This window comes from Caretta caretta, chromosome 17 (assembly GCF_965140235.1).
Source record: "Caretta caretta isolate rCarCar2 chromosome 17, rCarCar1.hap1, whole genome shotgun sequence".
Classification (NCBI taxonomy): domain Eukaryota; kingdom Metazoa; phylum Chordata; order Testudines; family Cheloniidae; genus Caretta; species Caretta caretta.
The window spans coordinates 1,954,221-1,976,331 of record NC_134222.1 but is presented as its reverse complement, the minus strand read 5'-3'; the positions used below and the strand labels follow the sequence as shown (position 1 = coordinate 1,976,331).

General features: G+C 64.2%; 1 protein-coding gene across 2 annotated transcripts in view; it reads left to right on the top strand.

Annotated features, from left to right (window-relative positions):
* SEZ6 (seizure related 6 homolog) overlaps positions 1-22,111 on the top strand; it is a 71,002-nt gene that overhangs the window by 17,749 nt on the left and 31,142 nt on the right. The window lies entirely within an intron of this gene.

The following is a 22,111-nucleotide window of genomic DNA, read 5'->3' as shown; positions in this document are numbered from 1 at the left end:
AGCGGGGAAGAAAGCTGCTTTTGTTCCCCGTAGCAGGGCTTTGGGTGCTGAACGCTGCAGGATTTCAGCCAAGGCGCAGGCTCAGCAAGCTCCCCACTCCGCTTGCTGCTGCGTGCTCGGGAGATCAGATGCGCTAGGGAAGCAGATCGGATGGGGCAGCTCTGGGCTGCCTGCCTGGCCCTGCTCCCCACAGGGGGAGGTCATGCTGGGTTCCAGGGCTCCGGTGCCAGGGGAGGTTGGAGCGGGAGTGTGGCTGCAAATATAAATATTCGGCATCTGAGCTCCCATCTATTCTCCTGGCACTGGGAGCTGGCCAGATGCTGTGCAAAGGTGTCTCAGAACAGGCATGGGCATGAGCCCAACTCCTTCCCAGGCCCCCTTCCTGGCAGTTCGACCCTTCTGTCTGGCAGGGACCTGCGCAGGCTGCTGCTGAGGGGAGCTCCTGTTTGGCATGTGGGTACATGGTGCCGGGAAATGATACGCTAGCCAGCCAATCAGGGAACCGAAATATTGCCATGTGACTCTGGCAGCCAATTGCCCACCTCGCTCAGCGAATGACCAGGCATGAACAGCTGTTTGGGAGCGGCCCCTCCCTCATGGCAGACGTTGTATTTTCATGACGCACCGGCCAAGCGAGCGTGAGCGAGCGGGTCTGTCCAGGGCCCTGCCAGGCCACGCGCGCCGAGGGACCCTTGGGCGCTGGGTAGCTGGACTCACTTCACCACCATGGGCCCCTGAGGCTTGGCAGCTGCCAGAGAGTCCTTCTGCCCTGGGCACTCTCAGGGAGCGGTGGTTTTGTGCTAGGTGGGCAGCGTAGAGCCAGCCTGGGTGTCCTCCCCAGCCCAGGGTGCCACTCCTAGGGCGCGTGAGTGAGGGATCCCCACCAATGGACTCTGCTTGGCCTCCCAGGTGGTTCATGGGCCCCGGGGCAGTTGCCCCGTGCCTCTTACGTGATAGGCACTCTAATGCTCTGAGACACCCCCGGCGCGCGCGGTGAGGAATGGCAGAGACCTGCACTGCGCCGGCAGGCCGCCTGGTCCCCCTCCCTGGCTAAGGCAGGCTCCTTTCTCACGCCAGTGTCTCCACCGCTTTGGTGGGACTCTGCCGATCGGGTTCCAGCCCATCTCGCAGTGTGGGACGCAGCACTCTGCCAGGCGCCCAGCCCCGCGGCTCGCTCTGCTCGCGGGAGCTCTCCTGCCTGCCAGCCCCAGCCGGTGCACGGGGTCTCCCGGTCTGAGCACTAATCCCCATGGAGCAGAGCCGGGGGTGGCTGGACCGTGTCAGGCTGGAAAGTTGAGTGGAAGCCCCTTGGCAGGGGTTATCAGCTGGCGTCTCCCACGTGGGTGCGAAGAGGATTGCATTAGGTCGCCGTTCAGCCATGCCGCGCACTCCTTTGTTTTAATGTCTCTTGTAGCTGCTTATTTTCCCCTTCCCAAATCCAATCAGGCTCTGGCTCCAGCTCATCCCGAGCACAAATTGCAGGAGGTCAAAGCCGCACTGCCTGCAATGAGAAGAGAGAGGGGTTGTTTCAAGTGACGCTGGTCTGGGGAGAAAATGCCACTGCAAGCCTGGCTGGCTCCTTTTGTGTGCGCCTGGTGATGACTCCCGGGTCTGAAATAGCAGCCGGCATGTCATTTATCATCCCCGCTGCTCAGGGAAATTGCTGTACAAATGCATTAGCTCCGGTGGGAGAGCGGGGAATCAGGATTAGACGGACACAGGGTGGGGCCACCGGAGGAGCTGGGAATGGGGGTGGGGGGAGCCACTGCGGCTGGTGCTTTGGGGGTCTAGGCCTGAGGTTCTGGCATGAGCAGGATCTGGCAGGCAGGCTGGGCGTGGACAGCCTAGGACAGCGGTGGGGGAGGGACGTGGAGAAAGGCAGCTAGGTGAATGCTGCTTTCATAGGAGCTGGCCCTGCCCAGCACCCCTGCCCCTCCGTACTGCCAGCCCCTCGGCCCCTGGGGGGGGGCAGGACAAGCCCAGCAGGTCTCTCCCATTCTCCAGGTGCCCTAGGGTAGCAAATCGCCTGCCCTGGGCTGCTCCCTGGCACGTCAGGCTGAGACAGCAGCAAGGCAAGGGCACAGCTGGGCTGGGAGAAGGTGGCAGGGTGAAGTCTTGCCCCCTCCCCCTCCCCCTCCCACTGCCTCTCCTAGGGGGATGCTCCCTGGGGCTCAGCCCTGTCAAGCAGGTTGTAGCTGGGGTGGGGGGAGGCATTCCCAACCTACCCTGGCCAAGTGCCAGCCAGCGTCCTCTGCCCAGCCAGGCTGCATTGGTGCACTAGTTGCAAACGGCTCTGATCTGAGCCAGCCCATGGGGCCGTGGAGGTCGGGGCTTTCCCAGGAATGGCCGGGGCCCATGGGGTCACTGGGCTGGCTGGAGGCAGGCATGGGGTCACTGGGCGGGCTGGAGGCAGGCATGGGGTCACTGGGCTGGCTGGAGGCAGGCATGGGGTCACTGGGCAGGCTGGAGGCAGGCATGGGGTCACTGGGCAGGCTGGAGCGCTGTGTCACTCCTGGGTTCCGATGCTCCCTGTCACAGCGGCCGTTCCCAGCAGCCCCCCCCCCACTGCCTGGCCCCCCATCTGCTGGGACTCACTGGGCTCCTCCCAGTTTTTATTTGCCGAGTGACCCAGAAAGTCCAGTCCCCTCCTGTCCCCCACTCGGTGACGGCAGCCCCTCCCCAGCGGGCGTCTCGGAGGGGGTCTGCAGGCGCCCCGGCATGGTGTGGCACGGGCGCGGGCGGCTGTCACAGGACAGCTCCATTACGGCTGCATGGCTGTAATTTCCAGACATTGCATCTGGTATGTCAGCCGTCATTTGTCATTGCTGTAGTTCTCCTCGATGCTCGAGGGAGCCTATTGAGACGACATGTGACACGTGTCAGTGGGTAAGTGACTGTTCAATTCAAGGAGAATCGCAAGACACACAAGGGCAAACGCTTCCTCGCGCGCGCCGGAAGGAATATTAAACCGGCGTGGCCTCCCGGAGCTCCGACGCCGGAGGCGATGCCGGGCCAGCCCCTGGGTACCACCTCCAGGCCCCCTCCTTGCACGGGGCTGGGCGGGAGCGGCACGTGGATCGCTCCCTCCATGCGTGCGGGATCACAGTGCCAGGCTCCCCACTGGGACCAGAACAGTGCTGCAAAGAGGAGCTCTGGCAAGGGGCTGAGACCGGGGCGGGGGCGGCTCCGGGCATCTGACCCAAGGGACAGGCTCAGCAGAGGGCAGACCCAGGAGAGCAGCTGGCAGGAACCCCCGGCGGCAGCAGGGTATGTGTCCGAGGGGGGATCACTGCTAAACAGGATCTGCCACATTGCCAGAACCCACCCCAGCTACCTGCTGGCACGCTGCCCCACCCGGCAGCACCCCGGCTGGGTCCGTGGGCACTGCTCCCCAGGGCACAGGCATGTGGGGGCAGAGTCCTCTGTGCAGGACGGGATCTAGGCCCAAGCAGGGCTGGGGAGCCAGCTGCCTCCAGCCCCAAGAGCCCACAAGAGCCCAAGGCGCTGCCTGGCTTTGTGTGACCCAGCCCTGCGGGGAGGGGGCAGCCCCCAGCGTGGCCCAGAGAGGCAGGGAGGGGACTGGCTCACGTGGGGACATCCCAGAGGGGTGGGGCTGAGCCTGCCTGGCACCAGCCCTGCCTGCTGGTGCCCCCAGCCCTCGTGCCAGACACTGCAGGCTGTCTGCTTGAGTAAGACCAGCTTCTCCAAACTTGTTGCAAGAATTAAAGCTTCGTCATTCCTGTCCTGTCATGTCTCTCGTTAGCTCCCATTGCTGGAGGGCTTCTGTCTGTTCTCGTTAGTGCGCCGAATGCTCCTCCATCGCCTGGCGGGGTTGGGCCCCCTGTGCTTGCCCTGCTATTGGGCCCTTTGATGCCAGTCCTGCTGCCCTGCAGCAGCCAGCACCGGGCGCAATTTTGCATAAATGGTAATTAGGGATTTGTTTGGGTCTTTTTCTTTATTATGTGTCTCTACAGTATGACATGGACCTTGCAGAGAGCGGCACCGGCCTGGGGCGCTGGGAGCAGCCGGGGGGGGCATGGAGGGGAGCAGCGTGGCCATGTTTTATTTATAGTGACCTTTTCCAGCGCCCGGCTTCACCACCCGCTCCCCACCTGGATTCATCAGCCCATCAGGCTGCTGCACTCGCAGCTTGCCTGATGGAAGCCAGGTGTGACAGAGCAGCCGCGAGGGGCGAGCACCAGCCAGGTGGGGCTGGGGAGTGACAGCTCGGTGGGCCTGTGATCCCGGCTGCCCAGGCCCCCTCACTGCACGCCGCGGGCACCAAGACCACCTCCTCCTGCCTCTTTTGCTACCCTCGACAGAGATGCCAGCCAGCCACCAGTGCTGGCTCTGGGGAGCGACCCGGCAGCCCCAGAACAGGAAGCAGGAGGTGTCGTGGTGCGTGTGGAGGGAGGGGCTCAGATCTGTGTTTGCCCAGCCAGCCCCTCGCCCAGTAGCTGTGTTGGTTTCCACCTTGCTCTCCCAGCACACTCTGCACCTTGCTGCTCCTGGAGTGTATAAAGCAGGGTCCCTGTGCTCTGGCCTGGGGCTTCAGCCTACCCTGCCCTCTCTGCCTCTCCTTGCACAGGGCCAGGACCAGCTGGGTGCAGATGATGTGAACTGGCTCCCTGGATCCCCAACCCCACTACCCCAAGAGAGGGGAGTGGGGCCGTCTCCCCAGGGCCAGGGCAGAGAGAACACGTGTAGCCCCTGAGGGGCAGGATGTGGTGGAAGGTGTCATCTGGAGCAGGCAGTGGGGGAACACGGAGAGTGACTCTCCTGCTCACAGGAGCGGCCTGAAGCACAGAAACCCCAGGGGCCCAGGCTGCAGCCGTAACCACATCCCCCGCATGCTTCCGGGCCTGGGGGTGCAGGGGCCAGGCCTGGGGGTGCAGTGGCCAGGCCAGCGCTCTGTGCAGAGGCAGCCCCTTGTGCTGCATGTCGGCTCCCCATGCATTGAGCACGTAGAGCTTTCAGTGCTGACCGGCTGTAGCGGGTGTGAGCTGTGGGGGCACCTGCCCCGTGGAAGCTGCCTGCGGAACCAGCTCCTTTCCTGGCACAGCAAAGTCCAGTTTGCGGCTGTTCCTTGCAGGATTAATTTGCATACTGTGGCTGTGACAAAGTGGGACTGTTCTTAATGTTTCCTCTGCACACTGTAGGGGTGCCTCAATTTCCCCTATGCATCTCTTAAGTCTCTAGGTGGTGGGATAAGGGGGTGTAATTGTTGCAGAGCAAAGGGTACATAAATGGCCGACACTGTCTCCTGGCAACTGATGGCCTGGGCCCTTCCCCCCTGCAAGGTGAGAGCTAAAGGGTTGGAGAACAAAGGAATCCGGTGACCTCCTGGCCCGGGAAAGGGACAAAGCCCAGAGGAGGAGGGGCTGGAGGGGAGTTTCAGTTTGGGGCTGGCTGGGACATGGAGTAAAGTGCAGACGTGGTTGTCTGGCTCACTGCCCCCCAAAATGGACCCAGCTGAGGGGTCCTGTTCTCTGTACCTACAAGCTCTGGTTTAGACCATGTTCCTGTCATCTAATAAACCTTCTGTTTTACTGGCTGGCTGAGAGTCCCGTCTGACTGCGGAGTTGGGGGGCAGGACCCTCTGGCTTCCCCAGGACCCTGCCTTGGCGGACTCGCTGTGGGAAGCGCACGGAGGGGCAGAGGAGGCTGAATGCTCCGAGGTCAGACCCAGGAAGGTGGAAGCAGTGTGAGCTGTGTGTCCTGCAGACAGGCTGCTCACAGAAAGGCGACTGCCCCAGAGTCCTGCCTGGCTTCGTAGGGAGCACCTCCAGGGCATCACCCAGGGACTCTGGGACAGTGGCCCATAATGCATTGCTAACTTGGCACCATGGTTCACTCCAGCTGGGGGGTGTCACGGAGTCCCTGGGCGATGCTCTGGAACTGCTCCCCATGAAGCCAGTCAGGACTCTGGGGTAGTCGCCTTTCTGTGAGCAGCCTGTCTTCAGGACACGCAGCTCACACAGCTTCCACCTTCCTGGGTCTGACCTCGGAGCATTCAGCATCCTCTGCCCCTCCGTGCGCTTCCCCCAGCGAGTCCGCTCAGGCGGGGCTCCTGGGGAAGCCAGAGGGTCCTGCACCCCAACTCCGCAGTCAGACGTGACTCTCAGCCAGCCAGTAAAACAGAAGGTTTATTAGACGACAGGAACATGGTCTAAAACAGAGCTTGCAGGTGCAGAGAACGGGACCCCTCAGCTGGGTCCATTCTGGGGGGCAGTGAGCCAGACAACCACGTCTGCACTTCACTCCATGTCCCAGCCAGCCCCAAACTGAAAACCCCTCCAGCCCCTCCTCCTCTGGACTTTGTTCCTTTCCCGGGCCAGAAGGTCACCTGATTCCTTTGTTCTCCAACCCTTCAGCTCTCACCTTGCAAGGGGGGGAAGGGCCCAGGCCATCAGTTGCCAGGAAACAGGGTGTCGGCCATTCTCTGTGTCCAGACCCCTTCACACACCTGCCCTCTAGGGCTCTGCAATGATCATACACCCTTACTCCACCCCCTAGATACTTAAGAACTGCCTAGGGGAAACTGAGGCACCCCCACACTATTCAGAGGAAACATTAAGAACAGTCCCACTTCGTCACATCTCTCCCCCCTTCGAGATCGAACTGAGCGGGGTCACTTTAGCTGGTGACCTGGGGAAGTTCGAAGCCACCAATGTTCCCATGGATGCCCCAGCATCTCTCCCGTTCCTTGGTAGGAGTTACACCAGGCCCCTCCGGTTTCACGCCCTCCCTTAGGTCAGGGGTGGTCGATAGCACTCGCAGGCCGCATGTGGGAAGGTTTATGCAGCCCATGCCCTTTGGCCACCCCAAGAATGTCTCCCCATTGACCATCACCTTCTGCTCCCACTGGAGGTCCGAGGGGCCTGGCCCCAGGAAACTCCACACCGACATATAGGTTGGGGTCAGGAGTGGGAGCCTGTCCACATCCCCACCCATCTGGCTGACGGAGTCTATGGCCTTGGGACCCAGCAAGGGAGCTAGACACCGGGGCTTTTCCGCAGGGTCCCCCTAGTTCAAATCTCCAGCCTGCTCAAAGGCAGTGAGGTGGGCATCCACCTCCCCCCCATCCTTAACCAGGGGCAGCAATTTAGTCTCGAGGTTCCCTGCGGAACTGGCACCCCGGGGTCTATCCCCACTCACCCCGGGGAGGTCCCCTAGGCCTCCCCACTCCCCCACTGCCAGTTCATGCTGCTGCTGCTTCTGCAGCTCTTTCTCGGGCTCTCGCTGTCTCCCACGGTCCTCTTGCTCTCTCGGACTCAGCTCCAATCCCGTCCGTCTCGATCCCCCGATGGGGAACCCGATCGTGAAGACCCTCGTCTGGTCGGGGACAGGAGTCTTGGCGATGCCTGGCTCCCACTCCAGCTGCTCCCAGATCCTGCTATAGCCCCAGTTGGGGTCAGGAATCTGTTCCTTAGAGCGGTCATCCTCCTCCAGCTGCACGATTAACTCTGCTTTGGTGAACTTTCCAAAGCTCAACCCTCTCTTTTTGCACAGGGTTACAATGTCCTTCTTAAGGAGACAGTGACAGGCCGTCACTCCGCTCCTCCCAAGCTGTTGTGGACTCACAGGTCCGTGTGTTCTCAGCTCCCCACGGTTTCCAGGGAGAACCCCTAGTGTGCCAGCCCTTCTCCAGGTCACCACCTCTTTGCCAGGGTCGAGCGGCAGACTCCTCCGCCCCTGAGACTGCTCACTGCAGTCCCCAGGGGGACCCCATTACTGCACAGTCCCTCTCGCTGGTCACACACTCCCAGGGGTTAACCGCCCCCCGAAACCGCTCCTTTCTGAGCCTTCAGCAGGCCTGGTCCTTGGCAATCCCCCTTCGTGTTACTGCTCCCCAGTCACTTACTGCAGGAAGCGCCATCCACGGGGTGCAGTACATCCCACCGCTGCCACCAGTTGTCACGGAGTCCCTGGGCGATGCTCTGGAACTGCTCCCCATGAAGCCAGTCAGGACTCTGGGGTAGTCGCCTTTCTGTGAGCAGCCTGTCTTCAGGACACGCAGCTCACACAGCTTCCACCTTCCTGGGTCTGACCTCGGAGCATTCAGCATCCTCTGCCCCTCCGTGCGCTTCCCCCAGCGAGTCCGCTCAGGCGGGGCTCCTGGGGAAGCCAGAGGGTCCTGCACCCCAACTCCGCAGTCAGACGTGACTCTCAGCCAGCCAGTAAAACAGAAGGTTTATTAGACGACAGGAACATGGTCTAAAACAGAGCTTGCAGGTGCAGAGAACGGGACCCCTCAGCTGGGTCCATTCTGGGGGGCAGTGAGCCAGACAACCACGTCTGCACTTCACTCCATGTCCCAGCCAGCCCCAAACTGAAAACCCCTCCAGCCCCTCCTCCTCTGGGCTTTGTTCCTTTCCCGGGCCAGAAGGTCACCTGATTCCTTTGTTCTCCAACCCTTCAGCTCTCACCTTGCAAGGGGGGGAAGGGCCCAGGCCATCAGTTGCCAGGAAACAGGGTGTCGGCCATTCTCTGTGTCCAGACCCCTTCACACACCTGCCCTCTAGGGCTCTGCAATGATCATACACCCTTACTCCACCCCCTAGATACTTAAGAACTGCCTAGGGGAAACTGAGGCACCCCCACACTATTCAGAGGAAACATTAAGAACAGTCCCACTTCGTCACAGGGGGCCAGACTCACGGTGCTGCCTGGAGGGGTTACCTTGCTCCAGACACTGGGGGCGCCCCAGTGCGTGCAGCAGGGACAGAGGCTTTCCAGCCGGGGCAGCCAGCACCCTGCCCCTGCTCTCAGCGCCATGCTGGTTCTGGCCACACAACGTGTCCGTGCTGATGGAGAACAAGAGCTGACCCAGAACACGACTCACTGTCACATTCCCATCATGTCTCTCTGCTGTCAGCCCTCCCGGCCCCAGGGGCTGTGGCGCATGCAGGAGGGACCTTGGTGGCTGGCAGTGGGGGGTGGGGGGTGGGGGGAGGCTCTCCGTCCCCAGCTTGACTATGTTCCTGAGAACTTCTCAAACCTCAGAAATTATCACCCTTCCCAAAGTCAGGCTGCGGGTTGTGGGCAGGCCCCATAAAGCAAACAACCCGGGCGTGCGGTAGCACCCGTGCACCACCGACTGTGCTCCTCCAAGCGAGCTCTCCGTGCCTCCATGGGCCACCCTCCTGCATCCCCAGCCTCCTTGCTCTGAGCTTTGCGGCCAGTGCAGTGAAAGGTCATTCCAGACATCGGAGGCGGGGGATAGACCAAGGAGCGTCCTCCCCCATCCGATCACACAGGCTTCCCTGCAGGAAGGGACGGCTGTGTGGGGATTGGGGTGGGGGTGCCCCATGGAGGTGTCCGGCATGGGTCCTCCACGGGCTCTGCAGGGGGTTGGCGCATCTTGCAGGTGTTTGCTGGTCCTGGGGGCTGTTGCCATGGTCCTGAGGCTGACTGACCGGAGCAGGGGGGCTCTGATCTGCAGAGCGATGGCTGGCATGGTCCTGGACAGGCTGCAGGGAGCTGCTTTGGCAGCCGACCAGCCAGCCCACTCTCTGTGCCTGCCCTCTGCCCAGGGCCGTTTGCTTGCTCTAATTGCCTCATTTTCATGGCAGCCGGCGCCCAGCCTCCTGCACAGACAGGGGCTGTTCGTGGGGAGGTTAATGAGTGAGGATTGGGCAAGGCTCCTGCCAGCCAGGGCTTTAGACAATTACAAAGAAAACCAAAGGTCCCCTCTGCTGGCTGGGGTCGTGGGTGGCACAGAGAGCTCAGCCAGCACTGAGTGACAGCACGTCCCTCCTCCCCACAGCATGTGGGAGAGGCCCCAGGATTGCTGCAATGCAGCCACCTCTGGGGCACAGTACAGCAGCCAGTGTAGGGCAGGGAGCAATGTGCAGAGGGAGCTCGTGCCAGAGAGATGCTGAAGGTCAAACCATCCCTGGGGCTCAGTCGAGCCTTCTTCCCCCCGGCCCCCCCAAGGGCTGCCTGCTCCAGCAGGTCCCAGGAGTGCAGAGCAACAGTCGCTGGGCCCCGGCTGGCACGCACGCTGCCCGGGGTGGCATGCAGCCCCTGTCTCTCTCGCTTTGCCAGGCACTAGGTTATTGCTTTGTGCACGGCACGATGTCGATTGAGCACGATCCCAGCTGCTGTTTGTTTATTTTTTACACTAGACACTATTGATTTCTGCTGGGAACCCCCCGGCTTGCCTGCCCACCCCCTGCTGCACCCTCCCTTCACCTGCTGCGCACAGCACAGAGAGGCTCATTCTCCAGCAGCCCCAGCGTCGTTCGTTGTTAAGAGACTGGCGCTCGGGAAGTTTGCTGGGAGGGATTAGGCCCCCAGACCAGCTGCTCCGGCTGGCAGCATGTGGTGTGTGCCAAGTGCCGGACAGGCTGCGGACAGCCAGGCTGCAGTGCCCTCCCCAGGAGCCTGCCCCTCCGCGCAGCTCCCTTGTGGGCTCAGCAGGGTGGGCGTTTCCCGGGGCGGGCTCAGCTCCCGGATGTCCCTTGCAATCCAGGGCCAGCCCAGGAGAGCCCCGCCAGCAGGGAGCCAACTCCCAGCCCCGCGTGAGGTGCCTGTCCGGCCCAGGGGAGGGGGAGCTGTCAGGGACCTGTGTGCGAATGTGCCCTGTAGTAGCCTGCACACACGCACCACAGGGTTCTGCTGGTGGGCTGAGTCCTCCTTCACGCTTGTCCCATGACAGCACAAGCAAGGGGGGCTGGGCCAGCTAGTGGTTAGCAAAATGGACAGGGAGTCAGGACTCCTGGGTTCTCTCTCTGGCTCCCTGTGTGACCTAAGGCTGGTCCCGTCCCCGCACTGTGCTCAGGGTGTGGGCGGCGACGGTGGGGCCTGTGGGACCAGCAGTGGGGGCACCGGCTGTGCAGCTGGCAGTAGAGGAAGGGGAAGGCAACGGGCTCTGGGCGGTGTCGGTATAAACGCCCACTGTCAGCAGCGGGGATGTGCCGGGTGGGAAGAGGCTTTCTGGGCCCGGTGGGAATTTCCTTTTAGCAGCATTTGCACTGGCCCCTACAACATCCCTCCACAGGACGCCAGTTGCCCTGGATGGTAGCTGGAGAGAGCGTCGTCTTTACCCCTTTGATTTGAATCCCACCTGACTGCTTGGGTGCCGGGTGTGGGGCTGGCTGCCAGGCACCTCATAGGGCCAGCATCCGTTGGGCCAGGGGCGGGGGGACCTGGCTCGTGGCTGGCATATCACATGGCACCCCACCTTGCCACTGCTGCCTGGCGCCCTGGGCGGTGCAGCCATTGTCCCCTGGTGAGTGTGGCCCCAGCTCTCCCCACGCCGTGCCATCGCTCAGCGCCTGCCGTCTCCCCATGCCCCTCGGGGCCTGTGCACTCAGCCCCCAGCCCTGGCTGTGCAGTGCTGGCCCTGCATGGAGCTGGGCAGTGTCATTTTGCCAAGTGCCTCAATGAGCAGCCGTGTTAGTCTGTACCCGCCAAAAGAAAAGGCCCCGAGAACTCCCCACCGGTGGGCAGGACTCCCTTTACGTGGCCAGAAGGCAGTTCGTTCCCACCCTCCCTGGGCAGCTGCTGGCCCCACCCCAGGGGTCAGGGGTGCCGGCACTCCAGCAAGCGACTGCCCCGCTCAGCTCCAGCGAGCCCGGGGTTTTCCTGGGGCGCGTGGGAGCTGAGCCCTCTGCCAGGCTCAGTGGCGAGCAGCGTGGCGTCCGCTCTGGGGGTGTTGCCGCAGCACCAGGTCTGCACGCAGGAGGCAGCTGCCACCTCCCCTGGCACTGCCGGCTGTGCCCAGCCTGGGGAGCGAACAGGGTGGGGGGTGTTGCCGCAGCCTGGGAGAGCATTGGGGGAGCATCCAAACTGAGTGCTGCATTGCAGGGGAGCAGCTGCTGGTTGCACAGGGGGCAGATATCGCTCCTCTTCCGGAGCCAGGCGCAGGAGCTGGGCTGGGGGCTCTGAGCCCCTCCCGCGCTCCGCTGGGGGGCGCCGCTTTGGGAGCCTCCGCGGCCTCGTGACTGCGGCCTCTTGTGCTGCGAAGGTGCTGAGCCCCTGCATCCCCAGCCCAGCCCCCAGCTGCTTATTCCTGGGCTGGTAATAGGAGCATGGCGGGAGTTTCAGGAGCGGCACCTGGCAGCGCTAGGCCCATCGTTCTCGGGGACCTGGCTCCTGCAGAGCCTGCCCCTCGGCCCCAGACCTCCCCTGCTTGGCCCAGGGCAGCGTCGCACCCAGCCCCATGGCAGGTGTGCTGGGAGCCCCCCTGGAGCCCAGGGCACTGGGGGCACCACAGCCTGGCAGAGGCGATCCCTCTCGCTCTCTCTCCTGGCTTTGCCGAGCAGACGAGCCTCCTTCAGCAGAAGCCAGAGTGCTGACTTATGTGCGATTAGCCGCCGCGCAGGGCTGATCTGCCAGTGCTTGTTACCAGCTCAGTGCCTAATCCCGCAGTCTAAAGGGCCTTCCGCTAACAAGCAGCCGCGCTGCCGGATCCCTGTCTCCAGCAGCTCCGCAGCTGATCTGTTTTCCTGAGGCAGAATCTCTTCCACCCCCTGCCCCACCACCCACTCGCCCCGCTGCTGGCGTGGTCTCTCCTTCCACTCACTTGTTCCCCAGCCAGGGGGGTGCAGAGCCGAATGGGGGGAGTGTGGAGCTCAGCGCCTGGCTCAGGTTCTGTCCCCGGCTCTGGGGAGGGAGTGGAGTCTGGTGGGGTGGAGCAGGGGGGTTGGAAGCAGGACTCCTGGGTTCTATCCCCCGCTCTGGGTGGGGAATGGGGTCTGGTGGGTTGGAGCAGGGGGGTTGGGAGCAGGACTCCTGGGTTCTATCCCCCGCTCCAGGTGGGGAATGGGGTCTGGTGGGTTGGAGCAGGGGGCTTGGGAGCAGGACTCCTGGGTTCCGTACCACCGACTCGCTACGCAGTGTCAGTCACATGACTCCACTGTGCCTGTTTCGTCACCGTGGGATCCCACAGCTTTGCACGTGAGGTTTATTCTGTGCTGAGGCACAGTGCTCTCCCTGGAGCCGCTGGCAGGGTGACATTAGCCCAGCCAGCCCCACCCCGGCACAGCACTCTCCACCCGTCTGGCAGACCCGGGCACCAGGCGCCTCGTGCGGCTCATGGCTGTTCTCAGTGGCAGGTGGGAAGATGAGTGTGGAGGGCTCATGGTGCCCAGCAAACCTCCGGGGGAGAGATACGCCACTGGGCAAAGAGGGTGCCGTGACCCAGCGCTGGCATCGCCCCCCCGGCTTCCCCCTTCCAGCTAGTGCTGTGTCCAGCCCAGGGCGTGTGGGGAGCCCTGTGGGGCGCTGAACCCAGGAGCTGCACTGGGCAATGTTGCAGGCAGGTGAGCATCAGGGCAGAGACCAGGTCTCTCCTTTCTGCTCAGTGCCCGCAGGGTTACCTGCAGGCCGAGTTGCACTGACTCCAGTGGGACGCAAGCATGTGCCCAGCTGCAGCAGAAGGGGCGCGGGACGGGGCTGGGACCCAGCCTGGGCCAGGCATGAGGATGGGGGCAGGGCAGGCCAGTTGGTGCCCAGGGGCCTTCTGCATTGACAGCACCCGCAGGGTACCTGGTGCAGCCCGGTGCAGCCCCACTCTCTGGTCTTGCCTTGCCTGAGCCCAGCGTATTGCTCCGGGCGTGGTGGGAAACGGGGGCGTTTCTCAGGGCTGCGTGGAAGCGTTCGGTACTCGCTCCAGGACTGCCCAGCAATGCCTCTGGCCGGCGCCCGCCATGGGCAGCGGGGGTGCTACCGAGCGATGGCTCTTCCTGCAGAGCCTTGTTTGGTATTAACCAAAATATTCGGCTGCCTACGTCCCACCCCCGCAGGGGCTCCCCCAGCCCAGCGTTACATAATCGGCGCCTGGCTGGCCCCGTGTCTCTGCTGGCAGCCTCTGGTACACAGGAGCCAGCGCTGATGAGGTTGCAGGGGTCGCGGAGTGAATCTCTCCTGATGGGGTATTATTAGCATTTCAATTTATTTACACGTTTTGCTGGAGCACAAAACACCCATTGAGAAGTTACATCTCATTATCAGAGCCATCCAGCGAGCAGCAGGAGCAGGGTTATCGCAGCCGTTTAGAGCGGTGAGGAGAAAATAACCCACTCGGATAGAGCTGAGCCGAGCAGCCAGCTGGTTCCGGAGCTGGGGGCAGCATCCGCGGGGTGGAGCACCAGAGCCCTCTCCCTCCCTAGGGCTGGCACCGCCAGGCCAACACCAGTGCACCCTGCTGCCCGCTCTGCCAGTGTGTTCCCTGCCCTGGGGAGATGGGCCATGCAGCTGGCACCCCTCTGTTGGCACTGGTCTCTGCACAGCCGCTCCATGGCTGCTGCTGGGCTCCGAGACCCCAAGGGACACAGCCTTGTTTTCTGCCCATCTCCCCCAGGTTTGGTGACACCCCGTGCAGGGCTGTGGCCACACAGCTCTCTGAGCCTGGGGTCACTGCTGAATGCCCGGCCCGGGACAGGCAAGTTCCCAGAAGCTTTTGCAGGTGGCTGAGTCCGGGGCCCGGTGACAAAGGGGAATCTGCATTGGCAGGCTGTGTTCATGAGCATGCCAGGCAAGGGGGCTGGGGGCATCACTTCCCCATAGATCCCACCCACTGGAGTGGGGAGCCATTGCAGGCAGCAGTTAATGAGCCGGTGTAGGGCTTGGGCTGGAGTGCTAATCCCCTATTAAAACCTAAAAGGGATTCTGGCGCCCTTCAGTATAAACTCATTAACTTTTATGGTATAATAAATGGATCCTATTAAAAAATAATTCCAGTCGTGCTGGGTGCAAGTTAACCTCTTAGAACTTCTGCAACGAGGCATATTTCTCCCTGCTCAGGCGGGGAGGTGGGGAGCAGGGCCTCTCCCGTCCACTACTGTGCAGTGAGGCTCCTCTGGAGCTTTGGGGACACGCCCGTAGGGCCGCCTGCCGGCCCCAGGGGCACGTCCCCCCCACCCCCCGTCCTGGAGGCTGCAGATCGGGGCTTCCTTCAGCTGCTACCCAGCCCTGCTCTACTTGCATGTGGTGCTGGGGGCCAGCGTGCCAGCAGGTGGCCTCCGGACACCTGGGTTCATAGGGGGCCTTGCCATGGGTAAGGAGAACACCTGGTGCCATCCAGTGGGTTGATGATAAAGTAGGAAGGGACGTAAATCTGGCTGTACCAGGGCAGGAAATGGCCCTGCGCTGGCTGCTCCTCATGTCTCCTCTGACAGAACTGGCTGTGTCAGGGCCGGGGCTGGGCGGGGCTGGCGAGTCCTGTGATTCCCAGAAGTCCCTGGAATAACAAATGAAAACGGGGACTTGGGGGGATCTTGACGCGCCCTGGCCTAGGGAGACGTTCTCCACAGCCAGCATCTCCTGCAAGCCCTGGTTGCTATGGGTTGAGGGGCGTTAGCTGGGGTGAGGGAGAGTGGGATTAAGATAGCACGAGGTGCTGAAGGACAGCATTGGGCGGGGGGGCCTGGGGCTGTGATAGTGGGGATGGGGCTGTGGGTCAGGAGTAAGGGGCACATGCAAAGCTTCGGGGCGGGGAGCCTTTTGCTGGCAGCCCCCACCCACGCTCTGAGCACCAAATTCAGCAGGACTCAGGAACTGGAGCAGTAACCTTTTCCCCAATCTTTGAAGCTCAAGCCTCTTCCTAGTCCCTTCAACGTGGCAGTCACCTGGGGATTCATCCGTGAAGGGCCCTGCCCTTGGTAGCGTTCAGTGTAATTACCTGCTAATCGGCAGTATGGTGTCATCAGTGCGCAGCTTTAGCGCTCCGCCAGGGCGTGCCCTGTGGGCTAACGTGGCCTGTCTTGGCACTCGCACCGCCTGGCCACCGGCTGCCACTACCTGCCGCCGGCAGACACGAGCAAGGGGGCACCTGAGCCTGTGGCAGGGCCCTCGGGACATGGCTGATCCCTGCTGGGCACGTCCTTGGATCTCTCCGTCCCACCTAGGGATGCCCTCCCCAGGAGCTGAACTCTGCTGCAGCCGTTAGCTGGCCTCTCCTGCTCCCCTCTGGCGCGTGGCACAATGGCCCCCCGCCACGCCCACCCTGGTGTGCATCTGCCGCGTCCCTGGTGCTGCCAGGCCTGAGGGAGCTGCGCTGGGCAGTGAGGGGGGCAGGAAGTGGCTGAAGGCTGCCTGCTCACTCTGGCCTGGGGGTGAAGGGTGCGGGAGCTCCCCCCGACGTGGCGCCAGGAGCTCCCAGCACCAGCGTTAGCTCCTCTAGCAAGCCTCTTCATCCTCCCGGAGCTGGCGTTCGACGCTCCCGTCCGGTGTTAACACCCTCACTGGCGTGCCTCGGTCACTGCCCCGCACCGGGGACCTGAGCGCCACAGCGCGCCCCCCTGCATCCCTACTGCCGCCCTGAGCAGGGCAGCTGCACTCCCCTGCTGGCTCCGAACGACCCAACCCAGGTGGGCCCAAGGGGCAGGCGAGAGATCGCTGAAGACGGGGCCTGAGGCCTGGCGAGGGCCCATCTCACCCCGAGCCGCCGGCCCTGCGTGAGAGGGGCCGGGCTGACCTGGGGCCCAGGCAGACAGTGCAATGTGGTTGCGACCCCCTTTAGCGCGTGAGGAATGCCCTTCCTGTTGGGAAAATCAAGTGTTCTCCACTCCCCAAAGCAATCTCCCTGCTTGTCTGGAAAGAGGAAACAATTCAGCCACTGTTTATGTAGGCCCTACAATAAGTCTAGTGTTGGGTGCTCTCCGGGCAGCACTGGTGTTGCCAGTGACCACACGGCTGAGCTGTGATGTCTTCTGTAACGGGGGAAGGGGCATTCTGAGAGCTCTGCCCCCCCCACCCCCGGGAAGGTGGGGCAGGGCATGTGTGGGAGCCGTTCCCAGGAAATGGGGTCACACGGCAGCTCTTGGGGCACAAGCGGTGGTGGGGAGGAGACGCAGGGAGAGCGAATTCGCCAGGGAGCCATGTTCAATGGCTCATTAGGACTGATGAAAGCCTTTTCTCATTTAGTCTAAATACTTTAAATGGCTTCACACATAGGTTATTTGCATAGCTTAGGAGATAATGTGCAGGGAGGGCCGCTAATGAGGCTGCGGTGCTGGCAGGAGGGGAGCGCGCCTGCCACAGAGCCATACGGGCTGCCCTGCCCACCCTGTGGCTGGCCCGGAGCGCAGGCCTGCTCGCCTAATGTCCCAGCTCCTGGAGTCAGGTGACGGGGGGATACCTCGGCTAGCATTTCGGAAAAGAGTGCGTTTCCAGCCCTAGTGCTGGGGGACAGCTGCTGGGAACAGGCCTTGAGGCACCAACCCAGGAGCAAAGAACCAGATGTGGTTAGAATTAAAATCTCATGACATCAGGGCCTAGCTCAGGATCTGTGCAGGCGGGGGCTGGTGATGCCGGGTAGGAGCGGAGGGCAGGTCAGCCCATTAAGAGCCCCAGCTGCTGGAATAGGCTATTTGAAGACGTGGGCATAGTTTGGGGAGGGCAGGGGGCACTGACCCCCCCAACTGCAAGCATTGGGCAGGTGTGGAATTTTCTCCCCCCATGTGTGGCCCCATTGGCCTGACTGGAGCTGCCCCCGCAAATATAGAAGTCAAATGAGGCCTATGCTTGAAAGCTGCTGCTCCCCTGGGGCTCCTCTGGAGGGGTCAGAGGGGAGCGAGGTAGAAAGCCCTGTGTGAAGTGTTGGCCCAGCTGATTCCAGCGGCCCAGAGCTGTATGTGTGTCCGTGTGTCCCAGTCTGTGCCGGGGTCCACCGAGCTGCACCAGACTCAGCTCTACCCACAACAGATGCCCTGGACATCAAGCCGGAGGGTGGCTGGGCTGTGGCGGGGCTGCGAGCGAGCAGGAGGGCAGTGGGGCCATGGCGGGGCCTGGGAGTGAGCAAGGGGGCAGCGGGACCATGGCGGGGCTGGGAGCGAGCAGGAGGGTGGCGGGGCTGGGAGCGGGCAGGAGGGCGGCGGGGCGTGGCGGGGCTGGGAGCGAGCAGGAGGGCGGCGGGGCTGGGAGCGAGCAGGAGGGTGGCCATGGTGGGGCTGGGAGTGAGCAGGAGGGTGGCGGGGCTGGGAGCGGGCAGGAGGGTGGCGGGGCCATGGCGGGGGCTGGGAGCGAGCAGGAGGGTGGCGGGGCTGGGAGCGAGCAGGAGGGTGGCCATGGTGGGGCTGGGAGTGAGCAGGAGGGTGGCGGGGCTGGGAGCGGGCAGGAGGGCGGCGGGGACATGGCGGGGGCTGGGAGCGAGCAGGAGGGCGGCGGGGCCATGGCGGGGGCTGGGAGCGAGCAGGAGGGCGGCGGGGCTGGGAGCGAGCAGGAGGGTGGCCATGGTGGGGCTGGGAGTGAGCAGGAGGGTGGCGGGGCTGGGAGCGGGCAGGAGGGCGGCGGGGCCATGGCGGGGGCTGGGAGCGAGCAGGAGGGCGGCGGGGCTGGGAGCGAGCAGGAGGGTGGCCATGGTGGGGCTGGGAGTGAGCAGGAGGGTGGCGGGGCTGGGAGCGAGCAGGAGGGCGGCGAGGCCATGGCGGGGGCTGGGAGCGAGCAGGAGGGCGGCGGGGCTGGGAGCGAGCAGGAGGGTGGCCATGGTGGGGCTGGGAGGGAGCAGGAGGGTGGCGGGGCTGGGAGCGGGCAGGAGGGCGGCGGGGCCATGGCGGGGGCTGGGAGCGAGCAGGAGGGCGGCGGGGCTGGGAGCGAGCAGGAGGGTGGCCATGGTGGGGCTGGGAGTGAGCAGGAGGGTGGCGGGGCTGGGAGCGGGCAGGAGGGCGGCGGGGCCATGGCAGGGGCTGGGAGCGAGCAGGAGGGCGGCGGGGCTGGGAGCGAGCAGGAGGGTGGCCATGGTGGGGCTGGGAGTGAGCAGGAGGGTGGCGGGGCTGGGAGCGGGCAGGAGGGCGGCGGGGCCATGGCAGGGGCTGGGAGCGAGCAGGAGGGCGGCGGGGCTGGGAGCGAGCAGGAGGGTGGCCATGGTGGGGCTGGGAGTGAGCAGGAGGGTGGCGGGGCTGGGAGCGGACAGGAGGGCGGCGGGGCCATGGCGGGGGCTGGGAGCGAGCAGGAGGGTGGCGGGGCCATGGCGGGGGCTGGGAGCGAGCAGGAGGGTGGCGGGGCTGGGAGCGGGCAGGAGGGCGGCGGGGCTGGGAGCAAGCAGGAGGGTGGCCATGGTGGGGCTGGGAGTGAGCAGGAGGGTGGCGGGGCTGGGAGCGGGCAGGAGGGCGGCGGGGCCATGGCGGGGGCTGGGAGCGAGCAGGAGGGCGGCGGGGCTGGGAGCGAGCAGGAGGGTGGCCATGGTGGGGCTGGGAGTGAGCAGGAGGGTGGCGGGGCTGGGAGCGGGCAGGAGGGCGGCGGGGCCATGGCAGGGGCTGGGAGCGAGCAGGAGGGCGGCGGGGCTGGGAGCGAGCAGGAGGGTGGCCATGGTGGGGCTGGGAGTGAGCAGGAGGGTGGCGGGGCTGGGAGCGGACAGGAGGGCGGCGGGGCCATGGCGGGGGCTGGGAGCGAGCAGGAGGGTGGCGGGGCCATGGCGGGGGCTGGGAGCGAGCAGGAGGGTGGCGGGGCTGGGAGCGGGCAGGAGGGCGGCGGGGCTGGGAGCAAGCAGGAGGGTGGCCATGGTGGGGCTGGGAGTGAGCAGGAGGGTGGCGGGGCTGGGAGCGGGCAGGAGGGCGGCGGGGACATGGTGGGGGCTGGGAGCGAGCAGGAGGGTGGCGGGGCCATGGCGGGGGCTGGGAGCGAGCAGGAGGGCGGCGGGGCCATGGCGGGGGCTGCAGGCAGTCAGGTAACACCCCCAAGTTGGCTCCACATTCTGGCAGGCACAGGCGTGAGTGCATCCTGCTCCGGCACCGGTGGGCAGCAGGAGGGAGGGTCTCACTGCTGCCATTAGATGTAGGTCTCCGCTCGGCTGGGCCAGTGCATTTGTTAGCTCCTGGGCTCAGCCCCAGCTGTGACATGGGCTGCTTCACACTCCCCTGCCTGCAGGCTGCAGGCCCCTCTCCAGAGCAGCCTGCCTGGCATCTGACTTTCCCGGCACTGGCGTCTCCGTGGCCCCCTGTGCTGCCCGGCAGGTCCTTGGGATGGGGGGATTCTCTCTCACACCCCTCCCAGCACAGGTCAGCAGGCCCCAGGCTCCCCGTGGGGACACTCAACCCTGGGGCCATCCCAGCACGGGCACGGCACTCTCTTCTCTCTCTCCACCTGCGCTGGGCACGCCCTGTGCTCCCTCTGCCTGCAGCGGTGAGGCTCGCCCCAGGCCAGGGTGAGGAGCAGGACCCTTGGGAGAGGAGTTCCTGCCCCAGGCTGGGGGTTGGGCTGCAGAGCTCTGCCCCGCCTTGCCTGGCTGCAGGGCCGCTGGCTGCACTTTGGGGTTGGCCCTGCCCCCCCTCTGGAGGTCCCGGGGGCCCGACCTGTAGTGGGTGCGACAGGCAGGACTCAGCCCCTACAGGGCCCCCAGCTGTTGTGTAGTGATGCACTGGGCTTGATCCTGCCAGGCACTGCAGCTGGGAGTAGGGGGAACCTCATGGCCTATGAGCAGCCACTGGGTCAGGGGAGCTCCGGCTGAGCCAGTCTCAGCTGGGAGTCACCTCTGGTTGCCCTGGGCGGGCTGTGCTGGGCTGGTCTTGGCCGGGAGCCCCCTCCGTAAGCCAGTAGTGCTCTCCTGCCCCTCTTTGCGCTAACCTTCAGCACAGCAGGGCGGGTGGGGGATGGGAAACACCCGTGCCCCTCAAAGTGAAACAAGCTGCAGCATCCCATCCATTAGCACGTGTTGCATTGCTGGGCATGCCCCCCCGGAGCAGCCACATGCAGGGTAAGGGCCCCGTAATGCTGGCCAGAAGCGCCGTCTCCCCAGAGCCGTGGCAGCACCCATCGGCCGCGTGGCAGGGCTGCTGAGCCAGCTGCCAATTGCACAGTCAATGATGCTCCGGCTCCAGCTCTCTTTACCCAAGAACACACGTCCCCCGATAAAGTCGTCAGCTTTATCGAAAGCGATTGGCGCCTCCTCTTAGATACCGTTCTGCCTCGCTGCTCCCGCTCCTCTGCCGGCTGCCAGCCCCTCCTCGCAGGAAATGGGGAGGGGGTCTTCACAGTGCCCCTGCCTTGCCTGTGTGGGGAAGGGGCTGGCTCGCAGCTGGGCTTGTCTCAGTCACGGGGGTCAGCTCAGTTCCCGTCCCTGGCCCCTGCAGCTGGCCTGGCACGGTAAGGCCTGGAGCCTGTCTTGGGTAGGAGAAGGAGTGGGGTGGGCGCAGTTCTGGGGCAGTTACTCAGCTGCCTGTCCTTTGTTGCCAGTGTCCTGGCCCCTCCATTCTCCAGGTCCGGGCTCAGGACACCAGCCCCATGTAGGGCCCCCAGCCTGGCTGCGCGATGGAGCTGCTTGCTGTGTCCCCGCACCAGGGCGATAGTTTGGGTCTGCAAGATACTGGTGCCAGGGCTAAGGGCTGAGCACCCGAGGACCCCTGGCACCATTGCAATGTGTGGGGCACTGGCTTTGGGCTGGCCCAGATTCAGAGACCAGGCTGGGCAGGGCACACGGCCAGCAGGAGAGTGAATTCTGGGGAGCCTTCAGGAGCCTCACTTGGGGCCTGCTCACGGGGGGAGCTGAGATCCAGGCTCCTGCCAGGCTCCAGCTGCCCAGGAAAGGGGTGCGCTGTCTCTTAGAGAAGCTGGGGCCTTTGGTGTTGCCAGCAGGGCTCCAGTTCCCCTCCCCGGGGGCCCTGGGCACAGTGCAGAGGCCAGTAGCTCAGTTTGTTCTGAGGTCGGCGGCCCAGGGCGTGTGGTGTTGAAGCCATGACTGCAGGCAGGAGCAGGGCAATGCAGGGCCTCTTGGTGGTCGGGGGGGCAGCTCTGCAGACCCCCCCCATGCCTCTGGGAAGGGGAGCAGCGAGGCAGAACAGTATCTAAGAGGAGGCGCCAATCGCTTTCGATAAAGCTGACGACTTTATCGGAGGATGTGTGTTCTTGGGTAAAGACAGCTGGAGCCAGAACATCATTGACTCTGCAATCGGGCGCTGCTCTGAGGGCGCTGCGCTGGGGGGGACCTGTCCCCCTCCGCACATGGCGTCTGTCCCCCCACAAGCTTGGCGGAGGCTTGTGGCTGTCGGCAGCTGCTGAGGGAATTGGCAGCTGGTCTGAGAGCAGCACCCAGGCCAGCCTGGGGGCCTGGAGGGCTCAGGGTGCTGCCTCAGGTGGCAGCCAGCGTCCTGGGGGTCTCCTGCTGGCGGGGCGGGGGTGTTCTGAGCATTTGGGTGCCTCCGAAGCACCAGCCGCCACCCTGTGACTT